A 19,703-nucleotide genomic window follows, 5' to 3' on the forward strand; every position below is an offset into this window, starting at 1 on the left:
AACAAACAGTATGAAATATTTCTTCCAAAGTACCGAAACCTCCTGGCAGAGCAATGAAAGCATCTGAATGTTCAATCATTTGAGTAATTCGTTCATACATGTTGTCCACTTGCATTTCTTCTCCTATTGTTGGTCCTGTAAGATTGGCTAAAGTAATCGGAATAATGCCTAAGACTTCACTTCCACCTGCATGCGCAGCTTTTGCAACTTTTCCCATGAGGCCAACTTCACCACCACCATATACCAAATGAATCTTTCTTTTAGCAAGTGTTATTCCAAGCTTTTCTGCTACATCTTCATAAATTGAATCTTTTCCTGCACTAGATCCACAAAATACACAAATATTTTTGATTTTACTTACCGTGGACGTTGACATGTTGAGAAATATGTTTTCTGTAATTGTTAGATCACAGCATATGAATTTATAAACGTAACATGCCAAAAGTCAATATTTGAACAGGAAATTATTATTATTAAAAGAAAATAAAAATGACAAAATTAAAACAAATATATACAGCGTAGTTGTGATTGTGGCTCACATCTTCCTCTGATTTTACGTTCAGTAACGGCTTCAACGCCTTCTATGAGTCGAGGATATGCTTCCCATCCAATTTTCTTATAAATTGGCAAACAGGGTCTTTTAACGTCAGATTCCCAAGACGAAATTGTGTATATTTTTACTTATCTAAATAGATATGCGTTACTACAGTATGATCTTTGTAAGGCTGATTCCACCGTCCATATTGATATTCCTCCTGTTGAAATTGCCACCATAGTTTAAGAAGTTCGTTTTGCACGTACCCACTAGAATGCGTATCAAGAACCTCTAGAAAATTATCCAAAGGCTCTTTACTCAGACCATTCTTAATGAATAAAATTTTATCTTCTCTATTCATTGATGTCATTCCAACATTTTTGCAATTTCCTTTACAAGTCCACCTTGCACATTTATGACATCCACCTATACGTTTAGCTCTTCGCTTTTTGGCATATGTGCTTTTACCAAATCCTGGCATATGTCTTATTATTAATTCACTTGCTTCCCCAACCAATCGGACTTTTGCTTCAATTATCAAACGGATATCATCCGGTATGCCATATAACATCATCAACCTTAGCCGCTCACATCTAGCTTTATAAATTTTTTTCAACGCATTATCAGGTAAACAAGCAAAATATTTACGAAGATTCATAATACACACATCCATATTATTATTATTATATATATTTCAATTATTTTGGGAAAACTGAAGAAACCGACTTAAACAGTCACGGAGTACCGTTATCCGCCACTTAACCGGGAAATGAACTAGAATCTGCAAAACAAAATGAAAATATCAAACAGCTATTGTGGATCATATAAAGGCATAAACTCATCATTAAGAATTTCATTTTCTATAAAAGGCTTAAGTCTTTGCCCATTAACTTTAAACACGTCATTATTTTTAGGATTTTCAATATCAACAGCACCATGAGGATAAACAAATTTGACTATAAATGGTCCTGACCACCTCGATCTTAGTTTACCTGGAAATAAATGCAAACGAGAATTATAAAGCAAAACTTTTTGTCCAATTTCAAATGACTTTCTCATAATATTTTTATCATGAAAGGCTTTAGTTTTATCTTTATAAATCTTTGAATTTTCATATGCATCATTTCTTAATTCTTCAAGTTCATTTATTTGCAATTTTCTTAATTTAGATGCATCATCTAAATTAGTATTAAATGCTTTAATTGCCCAATAAGCTTTATGTTCTAGTTCAACCGGTAAATGACAATGCTTACCAAAAACTAACCTATATGGTGACATCCCTAATGATGTTTTAAATGCAGTTCTATATGCCCATAATGCATCAGTTAATCTTAAAGACCAATCTTTTCGATTTGGATTAACTGTTTTTTCTAAAATTTGTTTTATTTCTCTATTTGCTAGTTCAACTTGACCATTACTTTGAGGATGATATGGGGTAGAAACTTTATGTGTAATGCCATATTTTCTTAACAAAGAAGAAAATGATTTATTTATAAAATGACTTCCCCCATCACTAATTATTGCTCTAGGTATTCCAAATCGACTAAAAATATTTTCTTTTAAAAATTTTATAACAACTTTATGATCATTAGTTCTACATGCAATCGCTTCAATCCATTTTGAAACATAATCAACAGCGACTAAAATGTACTTATATCCAAAAGATAATGGAAATGGACCCATAAAATCTATCCCCCAACTATCAAATATTTCAATAATTATGATTGGATTTAAAGGCATCATGTTTCGTTTTGAAATTGATCCCATCTTCTGACAATTTTCACAAGATTTGCAAAATAAATGCGTATCTTTGAATAAAGACGGCCAATAAAATCCACATTGTAAGATTTTTGTAGCTGTTTTATTGGATGAAAATGACCTCCACATGCTTCAGAATGACAAAATTTAATAACATTACTTATTTCATTGTCGGGTATGCATCGTCGAAAAATTTGGTCAGGACAATACTTAAATAAGTAAGGATCATCCCAATAAAATTTTTTAACTTCTATCAAGAATTTATTCTTATCCTGTGAATTCCAATGAGAAGGCATTTTATTTGTCACAAGAAAATTTACAATATTAGCAAACCATGGCATAATAGTAGCATAAAACAACTGATCATCTGGAAAATTTTCATTTATTGGTATTTCATTATGAGATGATTCAGTCATTATTCTAGATAAATGATCGGCTACAACATTTTCTTTTCCTTTTTTATCTTTAATTATAATATCAAATTCTTGTAACAATAAAATCCACCGTATTAATCTTGGCTTAGCATCTTGTTTATTTGATAAATATTTTATGGCAGAATGATCGGTGTAAACAATAGTAGTAGAACCAATTAAATAAGATCGAAACTTATCTAATGCAAATACTACTGAAAGTAATTCTTTTTCAGTAGTTGAATAATTTATTTGGGCACTATTTAAGGTTCTACTAGCATAATAGATTGCATAAGGTTTTCCTTCTTTTCTTTGTCCTAACACAGCTCCTATAGCATAATCACTTGCATCACACATTAATTCAAATGGTAAAGACCAATCTGGAGGTTGTAAAATAGGTGATGTAATTAAAAGATTAATTATTTTTTTAAAAGAATTTTCACATTTTTGAGTCCATTCGAATTGTGTATCTTTTGTTAAAAGATTTGAAATTGGTTTAGATATTATGCTGAAATTTTTTATAAACCTTCTATAAAATCCTGCATGACCCAAGAATGATCGAACTTCTTTGACCGCTTTTGGTGATGTTAAATTAGAAATAACATCAACTTTGGCTTTATCAACTTCAATTCCTTTTTCAGATATCACATGTCCTAAGACAATCCCAGATTTAACCATATAATGACATTTTTCCCAATTTAAAACAAGATTTTTTTCTTCACATCTTTTTAATACTTTTTCTAGATTTTTAAGACAATTTTCAAATGAGTTTCCAAAAACAGTTATATCATCCATAAAAACTTCTACATATTCTTCAATCATATCACTGAAAATACTTAACATGCATCTTTGAAAAGTAGCCGGAGCATTGCATAAACCAAATGGCATTCTTTTAAATGCAAAAGTTCCGAAAGGACAAGTAAAAGTAGTTTTTTCTTGATCTTCTAATGATATAGGTATTTGATAATACCCCGAATACCCATCAAGAAAACAGTAATAAGAATTTCCTGCTACTTTTTCTAAAATTTGATCTAAAAATGGTAGTGGGAAATGATCTTTTCTAGTTGCATCATTTAATTTTCTATAATCAATACACATACGCCAACTAGATGGAATCCTAGTTTGTAATAACTCTCCTTTTTCATTTTTTATAACAGTGATGCCTGACTTTTTAGGTACTACTTGTGTTGGACTTACCCATTTACTATCTGAGATTGGATAGATAATTCCAGCGTCTAATAGTTTTAATACTTCATTCTTAACAACTTCTTTCATATGTGGATTTAACCATCTTTGCGGTTGTTGATACGTTTTAGCATTTTCTTCCAAGTGAATTTTATGTGTACAAATTAAAGGATTCATACCTTTTATATCTTTCAAAGTCCATCCAATTGCATTTTTATATTTTTTAAGTAATTGAATTAAATCTTCTTCTTGATTTGGTAGAAGAGTGGAAGAAATTACAACAGGAAATGTTTTATTTTGACCAAGAAATACATATTTCAATTCTAATGGTAAAGCTTTTAATTCAAGTTTTATATTATCATCTTCTTTAAAATTATTTTCAGACTCCAAACTTTCTACTGAAAAAACTTCACATTGTTGATTTAAGTTTTCTTCTTGTATATTTTCTTCCACAATTGTTTGAATTTCATTATCATCTTCATTTTCATTTTCATTAATACTTGGTTGTTTACATAAATTAAACACATTAAGTTCTAGAGTCATATTTCCAAAAGACAATTTCATTATTCCATTTCGACAATTAATTAAAGCATTTGAAGTTGCTAGAAATGGTCGTCCCAATATTACTGGAATTTCATTATGTACTTCTATTGGTTGTGTATCCAAAACAATAAAATCTACTGGATATATGAATTTATCAACTTGAACCAACACATCTTCTACAATACCTCTAGGTATTTTGATTGACCTATCCGCCAGTAAAAAAGTAACAGAAGTGGGTTTTAATTCCCCTAAATTAAGTTTTTCATAAACTGAATAAGGAAGTAAATTCACACTTGCTCCCAAATCCAACAAAGCTTTTTAATTTTATTTTCTCCAATAATACATGAAATTGTTGGACAACCAGGATCTTTATATTTTAAACTAGAATTGTTTTGAAGAATAGAACTTACTTGTTCAGCCAAGAATGCTTTCTTCTTCACATGCAATTTTCTCTTCACAGCACATAAGTCTTTTAAAAATTTTGCATAGGAAGGTACTTGTTTAATAGCATCTAATAATGGAATATTTATCTTTACTTGTTTAAAAACTTCATAGATATCAGAATCACTTTTTTGTTTTTAATAATTTGTTAATGCATGAGGAAATGGTGGAGGTTTATTTGAGTCATTTACTATTTTAGATGATTTATCATTCACCATATTATTCTTAGAATTTAAGGTATCATCATTCTCAAAAGTATCAAGATTATCATCCTTACTCTTTGATTTTAAATGATCATTGTTTTCATTAATATATGGATCATTAACTATTTTACCACTTCTAAGGCTAATAACAGATTTTATTTGATCAATTTTTTCATTTTTTAATTCTTGATTTTGATTTTTAGGATTAGGTTGAGGTTGAGATGGAAATTTTCCTTTTTCATGAATATTAAGTGCAGATGCAAATTTCGCAAGAGTTTCTTTCAAATCATTCATAGATTGACTGTTTTGAATATTGATAGACTCTTGCTTTTGGATAAATGCATGAATTACATCTTCAAAGTTTTTTCTTGGAGGTGTAACATAAGGAATATAACCTTGATGATTTTGGTTATTTTGAAAATATTGTTGTGACGGTTGTGCATTATTATCATTCCTCCAACTAAAATTAGGATGATTTTTCCATCCCGGATTATATGATTGTGAAAAAGGATCTAGTATTGGTTTTTTATAATTGTTAACATAATTTGCTTGTTCATGGAGACATTCTTTAAATGAAGGTAATGTTGGACAATCTTTTGTAGCATGATCATGTGTATCACATATATGACAAACAATTTCTTGAATACTTTTTAATTGACCACTCTTTTTCATTTCTAATGACTCAATTTTTCTTGCTAAAGATGCAAGTTTAGCTTGAATATCTACATCATCTTTGAGATTATAGATACCACCCCCATTTGTTGAATTATTGTTTTTAGTTGTTGGTGGTTCTATTGTACCTATATTATCCCAATTTTGAGCATTTTCTGCTAATGAATCCAAATATTCCATAGCTTCATTTGGGTTTTTATCTTCAAAAGTTCCATTACACATGAATTCTATCATTTGCCTATCTTTAGGTATAAGACCTTCATAAAAGTGAGAAACTATTCTCCATGTTTCAAAACCATGATGTGGGCATGTATTAAGTAATTCTTTATATCTATCCCAACATTGATAAAATGTTTCTCCTTGTTTTTGAGAAAAAGTTGTAATTTGTCTTTTAAAAGAGTTTGTTCTATGGGAAGGGAAAAACTTTTTGAGAAATTGTTGTTGCATTTCTTCCCATGATCTTATTGAACTTGATCTTAAATTTTGTAGCCATGTTTTAGCTTTATCTTTTAAAGAAAAAGGGAAAAGCTTTAATCGAACTATATCCATGCTACAATTTTGATCATTATAAGTGTTACAAACTTCCTCAAATTCTCTTAGATGCAAATATGGATTTTCAGAATCTAAGCCATGAAAATTTGGTAAAAGTTGAATAATTTGAGGTTTAAAGTTGAAATTTGATGCGTCAGGAGGAAAAACTAAACAAGATGGGGCACTAGTTCTAATAGGGTTCATATGGTGCCTAAGTGTTCTTAATTGATCATGTTCTTGATTATTATTATTATTATTATTATTATTATTATTATTATTATTATCATTATCTTGATTATTTGAATTATCATCCATGTTTAAATTATTTTCAGATACTCGAATAAGTCTACCACTTTTTTTTCGACTCCAAACACTCATACAAGTAAAAACACACAATACTTATAAATAAAACATAAATAACAAATATAAACTTAATTTATACCTCCCCGGCAACGGCGCCAAAAACTTGTTACTACTTAAATAATAATTCACCCAAGTGTAGGTTGTCTGCAAGTAATATATTTCGTAAGTACGAGATCGATCCACAGAGAGGTTATTTTGAGTTTAAATTTATTAATTTATAGATTACCAAATGCAAGACTGAAGTTTACAAATTATAAATATTGTCAAGGCTTGAGGATTTATTCTTGCCATGAACTTACTTTTGATCAACACTAAAATATCACTCATAGTTGAGAAAATGAAAGAAAATATATTTAAACTTAGAACTTTGATACACACTCACACTATATTTTACAATGAGATAGAATGATTCTCAAGCTAGCACAAGGCCTCTATTTATAGGCCAAATGAGAGAAAGAGTCAAAAATTCTATTAATGCCATGTAGTTGTAATAGTATTCTTTGTCTCCTCAACTCCAATTCCATGTCCCTTCTTTCAATGCCTTGTTCCACGACTTTTCTCACCACTTTGACTCTGATTAAGGCCACAAACATGTGGGGAATTTTGTGTAGATGAGTTTGGCCACTTGATTCACCTCATTTGGATAAATATTGAAATAGTTATGAATTTTTTACTAAATGATGGTCATAGTAAAAGTAAATGTGTCCTCCTTTTGATCTTTGCACAATTTGATCATCTTAATGAGCTTTTTAGGCAATCATGTCTTCTGCAAAGTTGTAAATAACTTCTCAAGGATTCCAACCATGTTTGAGTCACCTCCATTTGAATTTTCTAGCTTGAGTTATCATTATTTTACCAACACGTAAAAAACCTGAAAATAAAACAAATTTAGTAAGACATTTAGATATAAACAAACAATACTAAAATAACATAATTTATAATTTTAATGAAACTTAAAGTTTTAAAATACAAGTTTTAACATATAATAAATTATTAATTTTAAGTTTCATCATTGCATCAATGGTGTAATCTATGAAACCCCTTTCATAATTACAACCATACTCTAGCCAGAGATTTCAACCTACATACACATGATAACACATAGGATATCCAAACCCGAAGGTAAGCGGTGAATCCCCGACTACAATGCATCGACTCCTATATGTTTCGACATGACACCCAACCTTGCCACCTGATGACCCCATAAGAGTCGGTAAACAAGTCAAAGTGAAATGCTAGAACATAGAGTCTCAATGTTGTCCCGGGTCATAAGGACTAATGGTGTACAACCATAAACTAGGACGTTTCCACTCGATAAGTGAGAACCACTTGGAATGTCCTTTAATGGAGGGTTGTTAAGTGCACTCTACCAGGAGCACCTATCTGTATGCTCGGACATCACAATGTCCCCTACCAATGAAACATGGTACTCACATCGCAGATACTAGTCTCTAACTCGAGCGGCCTATATCCTTCTTAGTGGCGGCTGAAACGACTAGGAACCGTTTAGAATATACAGTATTACAAATATGAGTTTCATGATACCCATCATATGAGCATCTCATATTCTTTCTACCATTTGTATATTCAAGGGCTTTATCTATGCAACTAGCATGGGTATACAGATAAAGATTTGCCAAAATAATAATATCAAATATTACAAAAATAAAGATTGCTTATACATAGAGTTTCATTGTGAACACTCGGCTAACACTTGGCTCGACGGGCACCTACTCTAACAATCTCCCACTTGCACTAGAGCCAACTACCCATATGCTTCAAACCCATTGATTCGCGATGCTTGTCGAATAATGGTCCAGGTAAAGGCTTAGCTAGTGGATCAACAACATTATCTGCGGAGCCGACTATGTCAAAAGACACTTCTCTACTTTCCACAATCTCTCCGAGGATGTGGTACTTTCTCAATACATGTTTGGACTTCTGATGAGACCTTGGCTCCTTTGCTTGAGCTAAAGCTCCCGTGTTGTAACACAACATCGGGACAGGAGCAACTCAATTAGGAATGACGTCCAACTCTTAGATGAAATTCCTTATCCAAACAGCCTCCCTTGCTGCATCTTATGCAGCAATGTATTCGGCCTCTGTGCTGGAATCCGCAGTATTGTCTTGCTTGGAACTCTTCCAAGAGACAGCAGCACCATGGAGCATGAATACAAACCCAGAGGTTGACTTCGAGTCATCGATATCGCTTTGGAAGCTAGAGTCGGTATAGCCTTCCAATTTTAGTTCTCCACCCCATAGACCAAGAACAATTCATTGGTCTTTCTCAACTACTTGAGGATGTCTTTCACAGCTTTCCAGTGTGGAAGACCAGGGTTCGATTGATATCTACTCACTACACTTAGTGCGAAAACCACGTCAGGACGTGTAGATATCATCCCATACATGAGGCTACCAATCGTAGATGCATAAGGAATGCTTTGTCATCGCCGCTATCTCTGCATCAGTCTTGAAAGACAGACTTGGATAGGGACACGCCATGACACATTGGCAGATGTCCTCTCTTGGACTTATCCATCGAGAACCGCTTCACGATGGTATCAATGTATGTGGACTGGGTGAGACCAAGCAATCTTTTCGATCTATCTGTATAGATCTGTATCCCAATACAAAAAATGCTTCACCCAAGTCCTGCATCGAGAACATACTCGCTAACCATATCTTAGTTGATTGCAACATTCCTACATCATTCCCAATGAGTAGAATGTCATCAACATACAATACCAGGAATGTCACAACACTCCCACTGACCTTCTTATACACATAGGGTTCCTCAGTATTCTTAGCAAAACCAAACTCTTTGATTGTACTATCGAATCTGAGGTTCCAACTCCCAGATGCCTGTTTTAGACCATAAATAGATCTCTGAAGTTTGCATACCATATGCTCACTTCCGATAGATGTAAACCCTTCGGGTTGAGACATGTAAATTCCTTCCTTAATATCCCCATTAAGAAAGGTTGTCTTGACATCCATCTGCCATATCTCATAGTCATACTATGCAGCTATGGCTAGCAATATCCTTATTAACTTGAACATTGCAACTGTTCAAAAGGTTTCCTCAAAGTCAACTCCTTGTATTTGAGTATATCCTTTTGCCACCAATCGCGCCTTGAAGGTCAATACCTTCCCGTCCGCTCCAAGTCCCTATGGGAACCGTTCCCTCAGGTGGATCTATAAGATCTCACACTTGGTTCGAATGCATGGCTTCAAGTCATTTGGATGAATCGGCATCAGATAACGTTTCCTTGAAGATCCATGGATCACATCCATGGTTAGGCTCATCATGGCCCTCTTCAAGAAGCTGACCATACCTCATAGGTGGTCTCGAGACTTTCTCGGATCTTTTAGGAGCTTGTATCTCATCTCTTGGCTCTTTGGGTGTGGGTTCTACAATTGTGGGTGTCTCTCGAACCTCTTCGAGTTCTATCATCTCCCTTTTTCTATCCAATAGAAACTCCTTTTCCAAAAAGGTCGCATTCCTAGAAACAAACACTTTTGTTTCTTGGGGATGATAGAAGTGATATCTAACTGAATTCTGTGGATATCCCACAAAGTACCATAAAATGGATCGACTATCCAATTTATCTCCCACTACTTGCTTCATAAGCAGGGTACCCCCATATTCTAAGATAAGAATACTTGGGAGGCTTACCCATCCATATCTCATATGGTGTCTGCCTTTGAATGGACATTTAATGGAATATCTTTCAATTTTAAGTTATAGAGATCGTTTTCAAGTTCTCAAGTACCAATTAAACATTCATTCTTGTAAATGTTGCAAACACCTTTGCTAAATAAACAAGAATATCCATTTTTATCACCGTAGAAATGGAAAAATTGTTTTTCACCAAAAAGGTACAAACAAAACATCTCTTAAAATTAACTTAAAATCATTGTTCAACAATAAGTAAACATTTCTTAAGGTCTTGGCAGCAACTCTTGCTCCATAGCCATTCCCAAGAAAGTCTCACCTTCTCAAATCCTCTTACTTCTTCCCATCACCTGTAACTCATTACAGAGATGTGATCAACATTTGGTATCCAATACCCAAGAAGTAGAGTTAACTGAAATGTTTACTTCAATGTAGTACAAACCATTTTTATAATTTTTCTGGGCAAGATATTCTTTGCAATTACGCCTCCAATGTCCAGGCTTCTTGCAGTGATGACAAACATCACTAGTCTTGTCAGCCCTAACTGGTATGGCTGCCACAACGGGATTCGGAGATTGCCTCAACAAGGGCACGTTCTTCTTGGGACGTTGGAAAGAACGCTTCTTTCCCTTCCCATGTGGATCAATCTTCGTACCAGATGAAGAACCCACATAAAGAACCAACTTCTCTTTCTTGATGGTTGATTCAAACGTAACAAGCATATTCACCAACTCCTCAAGAGTCGGCTCCATCTTGTTCATGTTGAAGTTCACCACAAAAGAATCAAATGAGCTAGGCAGCGATAAGAGCAACACGTCGGTGGTCAACTCCGAAGGCAAGATCATATCCATGCCAACGAGCTTATCCACGAGCCCGATCACCTTTAGGCCATGCTCATGGACTGAGGCCCCATCTCGCATGCGCAAAGTAATCAGCTCCTTGACGGTAGCATGCCTAAGAGGCCGAGTCTGCTCACAAAAGAGCTCCTTGAGGTGCAAATGAATGTCAGCAGCATTCTTTGCACCCTTAAAACGCCTCTGCAGCTCATCATTCATAGAAGTCAGCATATAACACCTGGCTATCAAGTCATGGTCACACCATTCCTTGTAAGCCTGCAATTCCTCAAGATTGCAGTCAGTCGGAGCCTCAACAGGGGCGACTCAGTCAGTGTATATGTTACCCTTTCCGAATTCAAGACGATTTTTAGGTTTCTTAGCCAAGTGAGGTAATTAGGTCCAGTTAATATGTGTTTGTCGAGTATTACGGATATCGGATTGCGAATCGAAGACATTGTCAATTTGTACTGAAAAGTAAAAACAGATAAATGTTGATGACTATTTTAAAATATTTAGTAAGATATGAAGTTTGGACTTTTACTTCATAAATCTTTGCTCCCACTGTTTTGACATCTTTCACTACCCTCTAGTGAAAACGGGAAACTCTTTTCCTCAGTAGGTACGTAAGGTCCAATTAGCGAATTATGATCCCGAATAATATCAGCCAATCACAATTCCTAAAAGGTAGTTTCCAATTGCATCACAATGCAACCCTCTACGTAAACTTTTGTCTCACGTTTGATTAGGACCCAATAATATGACGTCGTTCATCTTCACGTGTCAAGCCTTACCCATCGATGTTGAACCTTAATGGACGGTCGCCATGAGTTCCCCCAATAATATGAGCCGAAATCATGGGAGTTCCACGTAGTTCACATCACCATGTCAATGGATGTCACAGCTTTCCGGCACCCAAAGCTCCCCCAATAATATGAGCCGAGCCCCGAGTACGGGTAGCGTTCATCATGCACCCATTGTCGATGGAAGACAAGGAAATTATAAACAAATTTATAATTCTCCTTTTCGGGCTTGATATTAATTTTGAATCTTATTCAAAATGAGGGTTTTTAATTTTGAAAGGTCTCATCATTAATTTTATTTAAAAAAGATCACCATGTTTGATCGTATGTTTGCCGGATTCATGCAACTTTGTTATTATCATAATAATAACGCACATACTCATTATTTATAACATATCATGCATATATTATAAACAGTAAACAAAACAAGGATGATCAATCGCCCCAATACTAACGGACCGTGTGAGCTAAACACGGGCCTAGGTCCAATCCTAGGGAAATGCACGGGATGCAAATGCAACTATTACATAAGCTTCCAATATTTACATGTCTTCGATCTTCATAACCATCATGGCCACCATCTTCCAATCTTGATCATCCACTATACTAATATTTACAAATAAATATCCATGGCAAATAGGGATACATCTCATGGGGGTGGGAACGGGCCATAAACCAAGCCCACTTTATAAATTGATAATTATTACAATCATTCAGCACAAAATATCCTAGCATACACCTAGCAAATTGGGCTTGGGCTTTTGATCATCCTTCATGCATAATATCACATATCATACACCATCAATTAATTATCACAATAATTAATTGATCCAATATTATATATCTTGATCCAATCACTAACCGCCACGATTATAAACTAAATTAACAAAGTATACAAACACCTTTGTCTACTTTCCAATTAATTTATTTATAACCGAATTTCTTATAAATCACAATTTACTATAAATAATTAAAGTCCAACTTCAATTATTTATTTTATGAGAAAAATTTGCAACTTTTGTAATTTTAAACTTAAGGGCCCAAAAACTTATTTTTCACCAAAAATATTTTTTTTTTGGCCCATTTAAAATTCACAAACATGTTAGCCATCCAATGGCCCAACAACTCAAGGCCCATGACACTTTGATATTCCAAAACACTTTTGGAAACCCTAGCCGTCATCGCCGTCGCCGGAGCTCCGTCGCCGGATTCCGGCAACAAAAATTTTTTTTTTAATTAAAAGTAAGGGGCTGTTCGGGCAGCCCCTCGGGCTGCCCTTGCTGCCCGAAATGGGCAGCCCCTCGGGCAGCCCGAGCTGCCCGAAATTTCCCCAAAGATGGCCTCGATTTTTATGCAAAAAATTATCTCAAGCGGTTAGAAATCGATCTCAACATAATATTATGTAAATGCTCCACAAAAAACGTAACCATAGCTCTGATACCACTTGAAAGGGGATCGGTTACGGTGACCGGAAGCGCAACGGAAGTTCAAAAATCAAAATTTTGTATCAAAATTTCGGCCACCAAGAGTTTAATGTGTAGCAAATACAAAAACACCAAATAATGACATTCATAGGGTGTTTGAGAGATATACCTATCAATCTTTAAAAGATTGATTATGGCTCCAACTTTGTTGTCAAACAACAAAGCTCTTGAAAGGTATGAAGATATCTACAAGCTCTCCTTGGACTCCTTTCTTCAAAATTAGGCCCACCACCAACTAGGTAGATCCTCTCAAATTTTGCACTAGAAAAATAGGAGGATTTTTCAAAGAGAAGTATTTTTCATTCCTCAACACTTGAAGAAGAAAAAGAGAGAAAAACTTTGGAGAGAAAAGTGTGTTTCTTCAACCATTGAAGAAAGAAAAATGTGAGAGAGAAAAATGAATAGTATTTTCAGCACTATTCATCCTAGGAGAGAAGGAGAGACATTTTTTTGGTTGTGGGAAAAGTTAAAGTAAAAAGGTTGCATGCCAAGCCTTGGTTATACAAAAAGTTGTCTCCCAACCTTTCACCTCCCATGCATGCATATTATATGGTTTTTAACAAATTAAAAACCATGGACTAAATTTAATTATCTCAAACATATTTGAGACTAATTAAACATTACTTGAATTTACCCAAGTCCCACTAGTTAAATAATTAATTTAAATTGAGCTCTACAAGACTCAATATAATTTAATTAATTCAACACTTGAATTAATTTAATTATTTGGACTCTACTAGGTCCACTAGTGTTTAATTAATTCAACACTTGAATTAATTTAATTTAGTCCATAATAATGTGTGGGGACCCGGACGCTAATCAAGTTCTTAATCATAATTGGGACTAATTAATCAATTAAAACAGGGTCTAAATTTTTTTTTTAAAATACGGAACGTAGTGAAATCAAACTATATATACATATCAGTATATAAAATACAAGTCCTGTATTACAACACATTTATTTAAACTAGGGTTTGACAACTACTATCAAGTGTTCAACCCTATCTCTAGTCCAAGTCCGGTGCCACCACGCTAATCACGATCTCTCTCTTCATCTCCTGGACCCTGATCCTGTCCCACCTGTTGTCAAGTACACATACAGACAAGACAACAGCCGGATAAACCGGTGAGAATATACTCCCAGTATAAATCAACGAAACATGCAATCATATAAACAATATAAAGCATGTAATCAGGTAACAGATATATGTAACAAAGTCTGAAACATAAACAATATCAAATCAAACTGTCGACATCAATCATAATTCAGACTAGACTCAATCCTAGTCTAGGGATCCCGGTTTCCAGATGTTGGCATGTGTATATCGACTAACAGTGATAGAAAAGACTCCAGTTCTACCCACGCCGATATGGTATCGATCAACAGTAATAGAAAAGACTCCAGTTCTATTCACATCGATACGGTATCGATTACCAGTAATAGAGGAAGCTATGATTCTATCCACATCAATATAGTACCGATCAACAGTAATAGAAGCAACTTTAATTCTATCCACATCGATATGCCATCGATTAACAGTAATAGAAGAGCTACTAATCTATCCACATCGATACAATACTGATTAACAGTAATAGAAAAAGCCACCATCCTATCCACATCGATAGCCAAACATCCAGTGACAAACTTTGGCACATCCGCCAATACACCATCTTATGACCTCGTGCAATGTGCCCGTGGTGATCCACCACTAACGGCACTTCTGTCATAAGATGACTCCTCTAATACCTGCTGTCTAAAATCCAGAGAACAAGTATATAAATCAATCAATGCAAATATCAATGCAATAAAGTAAAGTATGTGATTTAGGGAAACCCAAGTCTAAACCGACTCAAGTCCATCTCCCAATACCACATTGACTTATACCTTTCTTTCGTCGGTTCCTGGCTCAGTCGATGTCCTGAACTCACAGCCTGTCTGGTAATAACAATACCAACAATCTCATATCAATATACCGTTCCAATCGATAACAATCCGATCAATCTGGATTTAATTCAAAATCAACGGTATAACGGTACAATTCTCCTATCCCCGTCAATACAACATCACCAGATAATCGTTACAATCCATAACCTATATCCAGTACAATTCATAATCCCGCCACAATTCAAATCTGTCCGGTATCAACCGATTATAATCAGAAATTCATAACAATTCCATAATCAGTCCATTTCTTAATCTGACTTCGATTCTACGATGTCTAACATGTCAAGAACATCATATATGAATCCTATTCAATTCTGACAATAGCATAATTTCAAAGCATGTCAAAACGTAGCACAACTTACGTCAAAGTGTAACCTACGCTGATAGGATTGCAGTACTGAAGTCAGATTACAATTCAGACGGACGGATTTCTCAGAAAAGGCGTAAGGATTTTCAACCAAATCTCTCTGACCCTTTTCCGGATTCTTACCTTTGTTAAACTGAATTCTGAAGGATTAACGCTTTATATATATATGTTGCTCGGTTAAAGAAACGTGGCATCCTTTCATGATTTTCGGTCGGCGCTCGGGCGGTCGATCTTTACCGCTCGGGCGGTTAAAATCTACCGCCCGGGCGCGAGGTGTTCTGTCCTCACCATTCGTCCTTGGCGCTCGGGCGGTCAAAAACTACCGCCCGGGCGCCACCTCCTCTGCCCAAAGCCTACCTTGCTGAACATTGGCGCTCGGGCGGTGGTAATATACCGCTCGGGCGCCACTACTTCTGTCCGACACTTACACAAGTCATGTGTAGTCTTATTTCGTGTCCCGATCAATCCTTTCATAATCATATCAAATTATAAATCAATAATTACAGATTACTAGGATTGAATTTCCGGGCATTACATAATGTTTATGAAAATCACAATTTTCAAATACATTATTCAATTGGCCAACTTTTAATTTAGGAACACTTCCATAAATTAAAATTTACATTTCTCTCATAGAATTCATACTTCTATTTTTCTTTACACTTATAAACTCATTTATAAGTCGTTCAACACATTGAACTAGTTTCTCCTTTATAGAAGTCATACTTCTAATTTTTCCTTACGCTTATAAACTCCTTTATAAACCGTTCAACACATTGAACTATTTTTACTTCTCAACGGGATCTAGAAAGCTAGTACTTGTGTGGCCCTCAATGGTTCATTGATACAACTAGCCGTGGGTTCACATCTCCATGTGATTCGGACTAAACATGTCCTTATATGAGCATACCTCAATTGCTCCATTCTTATTTATCAACACATTGATAACAAGAACGTCAGAACTCAAGTCTGATAGTACCCAACCAATCATGTTAAACACCTAGCAGCATCGCTTACATGATTCCCTAGGTATCAAATGATAGTGCCTGCAAGAACCATTCAATTATGGTTAGCGTACAGTACGGTCCCTTCAACTCATATATCCCGACCGATTCGACAACTATTGGTTTATCGAGAGTTGTCAATGAATCGATACTATGTGTCATGTCGTAGTTGCATCAATGGTGTAATCTATGAAACCCCTTTCATCATTACAACCATACTCTAGCCAGAGATTTCAACCTACATACACATGATAACACATAGGATATCCAAACCCGAAGGTAAGCGGTGAATCCCCGACTACAATGCATCGACTCCTATATGTTTCGACATGACACCCAACCTTGCCACCTGATGACCCCATAAGAGTCGGTAAACAAGTCAAAGTGAAATGCTAGAACATAGAGTCTCAATGTTGTCCCGGGTCATAAGGACTAATGGTGTACAACCATAAACTAGGACGTTTCCACTCGATAAGTGAGAACCACTTGGAAAGTCCTTTAATGGAGGGTTGTTCAGTGCACTCTACCAGGAGCACCTATCTGCATGCTCGGACATCACAATGTCCCCTACCAATGAAACATGGTACTCACATCGCAGATACTAGTCTCTAACTCGAGCGGCCTATATCCTTCTTAGTGGCGGCTGAATCGACTAGGAACCGTTTAGAATATACAGTATTACAAATATGAGTTTCATGATACCCATCATATGAGTATCTCATATTCTTTCTACCATTTGTATATTCAAGGGCTTTATCTATGCAACTAGCATGGGTATACAGATAAAGATTTGCCAAAATAATAATATCAAATATTACAAAAATAAAGATTGCTTATACATAGAGTTTCATTGTGAACACTCGGCCAACACTTGGCTCGACGGGCACCTACTCTAACAGAATTTCCAACCTGTGAAAACTGAAAGAAAGAAACCAAGAGGTCTGTTGCATAGCTTATCTATTCCTGAATAGAAATGGGATCACATTTTCATGGACTTCGTGACGAAGTTAACACGTTCCTCCCGAGGTTGCGATGCGATTTGGGTTGTGATTGACAAATTGACCAAATCAGCATGCTTTATTCTGTACAAGATGACGTACTGACATGACCAGAATGCAGAGATTTATGTCAGAGAAGTGGTCAGATTGCACGGAGTGCCGAAGTCGATTGTATCAGACCGTGATCCTCGATTTACTTCGCACTTTTGGCACAGTTTACAGCAGGCTCTAGGTATGAAGTTACATCTGAGTAACGCATACCATCAACAGATAGACAGACAGTCAGAGCGGACTATCCAGACATTGGAAGATAAGCTCAGAGCTGTAGTGCTAGATTTGGCACTAGTTGGCAAGATTCTTTGCCACTTTGTGAGTTTTCGTACAACAACAGTTATCAGACGAGTATAGAAATGACACTGTTTGAAGCGTTGTACGGCAAAAAATGCATCCCCTCTTATTGGGATGATATATATGAAGTACCTAAGATTGGACCTGATATGATTAGTGATATGACAGAGAAAGTGAAGCTGATTCTGTGGGGACCCGGACGCTAATCATCTTCTTAATCATCTTTGGGATTTAATTATCAATTAAGATAAAACAGGGTCTAAAAATTTTTCCTTTTTAAAATGCGGAAGGTAATGGAATCATACTATTATACAAATCAGTATAATAATACAAGTCTTGTACAACATGCTTGTTGGAAACTAAATTCTGGAGTTTGACAAAACACAAATCAAACGATCAAATCAACTAATACATGAAAGCAAATTCGGCATCAAACGATCAAATCAACTAATACATGAAAGCAAATTCGGCAGCTGGACATTCAACTGAAATCAGTTGACACAAACTGATCAGTTGAGAACAGATCAGTTAAAACATTCAGCCGAAAACATTAAAGCTTCTCAACTGAAGATACCTCGGGAAAGATCATTCAACAGACAAAAAGACATATCAGACAGCAACTGAATATGGAAAGCCGCACTGCATAGAACAACGTATTTCGGCTATTGAGATTAATACGCCGTCGTACAATAAATGATGAAGCGGCAATCGAGAACATTGTCCAAGAAATGATAAGGTGGCAATCAACGGATACGAGAATTCAAAATTACCGTTGAAAGATAAGTCTATAAATATGACTAAAGAGCAGTTGACAAGACACACGATTGACCAATCTCAAACTTGCCATTACTCCGTCAAAATCTCAGCTCACACTTATCAGATCTACTCGTAGCAATCAAGGCTACACATTGAGCAAACTAGCACTCTGAAATATTGATAATTCTATAAGTGCTAAGTTCAGTTACTTACAGAGATCATTGTATTATACTAAGAGTTTCAGTTCAGGCAATAGATAAGTCCTAACTGAAGTAGGTCTGTACAAGCGTTGTACTCGATCAAAGTCTTTTAGTGAATATCCTATCCTTGTGATAGAAGGGGTGACGTAGGAGTTATTCAATTCTCCGAACATCCAGAAACATATTGTGTTATCTTTACTTCAGCTCTTTATTTCCAGTTAGATATTCTATCTTTCAATCAGTTTATTTTCCGCAACTGCTTATTCAGTTTAACTGATTGATATTGACCGACGGGATACTTAGTTCAGTTTGTAACAAAACTGAACTACCTTTTTCGAAAAACATTTAAATTCCTAGAAGTGTTTATTCAACCCCCCCTTTTAAACACTCCTTAGTCAATAACCGATCCTAACAAGTGGTATCAGAGCAAGGCATATCCTGTCAAAGATTATCTATCCTCAATCTAATCACTATGTCTTCATTCAATAAGGTTCCAATGTTCTCCAGGGAAGATTTTGATGATTGGAAAATCAGAATGCAGGCTCATCTAGCTGCACAAGACGATGACATGTGGTACGTCATAACTGACAGACCCATGAAAATTTTGAAAGCAAACACAGCTGTTGCTATCACTGAAGGGGCACCTCA

The 19,703-nt window shown here is 35.4% G+C and overlaps 1 non-coding gene across 1 annotated transcript; it reads left to right on the top strand.

Moving 5' to 3' along the window:
- Positions 1-6,039: 6,039 nt before the first annotated feature.
- Positions 6,040-6,150, top strand: LOC140818901 (small nucleolar RNA R71). Its single transcript, XR_012115131.1, has one exon. It is a non-coding gene; the product is annotated as a small nucleolar RNA R71 (small nucleolar RNA).
- Positions 6,151-19,703: the final 13,553 nt, after the last annotated feature.

Source organism: Primulina eburnea, chromosome 17, assembly GCF_022965805.1.
Source record: "Primulina eburnea isolate SZY01 chromosome 17, ASM2296580v1, whole genome shotgun sequence".
NCBI classification, from domain to species: domain Eukaryota; kingdom Viridiplantae; phylum Streptophyta; class Magnoliopsida; order Lamiales; family Gesneriaceae; genus Primulina; species Primulina eburnea.